The sequence below is a fragment of the Mus caroli genome, chromosome 4 (genome assembly GCF_900094665.2).
Source record: "Mus caroli chromosome 4, CAROLI_EIJ_v1.1, whole genome shotgun sequence".
Classification (NCBI taxonomy): domain Eukaryota; kingdom Metazoa; phylum Chordata; class Mammalia; order Rodentia; family Muridae; genus Mus; species Mus caroli.
Window position 1 is genome coordinate 133,110,596 of NC_034573.1, and position 1,104 is coordinate 133,111,699.

Sequence of the window (1,104 nt, forward strand, 5' to 3'; positions counted from 1 at the left end):
CACACACACACACACACACACACACACACACACACAGAGAGAGAGAGAGAGAGAGAGAGAGAGAGAACCTTTGTTTATACAGAGTTTCTGCTGTGTTCTAGGAATTTAATGGCCTAGAGCAGTGACACCCGCCCCCCCAATGTGTCAATTTTTTCAGATTAGCCCATCAAATAGGACTGTGAGTTCTGACCCGAGCTGATGCAGAAAAGTCACTGTCTTGAGTTCGAATAAAATCCAAACTCACCTTCTGTTTCTGTGTGATCGATCTCCCCAGTGTGCCCCCCTGAGAGAGTAAATTTTGTGTGTCCAGAACTTCAGTTGGCATGATGGCCTCTTTCTTTGTGACCAAAAACTTATTTCTAACAACTGCAAATGGATCTCAGCCTTCATCTCAAATATCAGTTAATTTGTGAATTTATTGTTTTTGCCAGGGTCCACCTCCCTCTGCTTCTGGAGGACTGGGGTTAAAGGCATGCAACACTGGGCCCACCTCCAGGGTAAGTTTCTATGGAAATGGCAGCTACATGCTCATCCTGAAGGACTTTCCCTACCACATCAAGCTAAGCTAGAGCTGTACTCAGCCCCTTGGGGTTGCAGTGATGACTGGTGTGAAGGCTTTCTATAAAAGGTTCCCTGAAATTTTCTGATTTCCAGGATACACTGAAGACCCTAGGGCATCTCAGAAGGACAATGTTATGCCCATCTGACTTGACTGTTAAGAGGACTCTGTTTATACCTGGGAAACAGACATTGTTTTCAAGCCCAACATGACAGAAGCTTAGACAAACATGTTTGTGTCTTTCTAAAATGTCAGAATTTATATGTTGATTCCAGTCTTAATTACTAATACAACCTTCGATATCACACAATACACAAGTGAGGGGTCATTGGGAAAACACCACTCACTTCTTTTTTTTTTTTCTTCTTCTTGTTAACCATTTAATTTAATTTGTTTTTTTGGATATATATATATATTTTTTACTTACATTTCAAATGTTATCCCCTTTCCTGTTTTCCCTCCCTCCCAGAAACACTCTATCACATCCTCTCTCCCCCTGCTTCTATGAGGATGTTCCTCCACCCACCCACCCACTCCCACCTCCC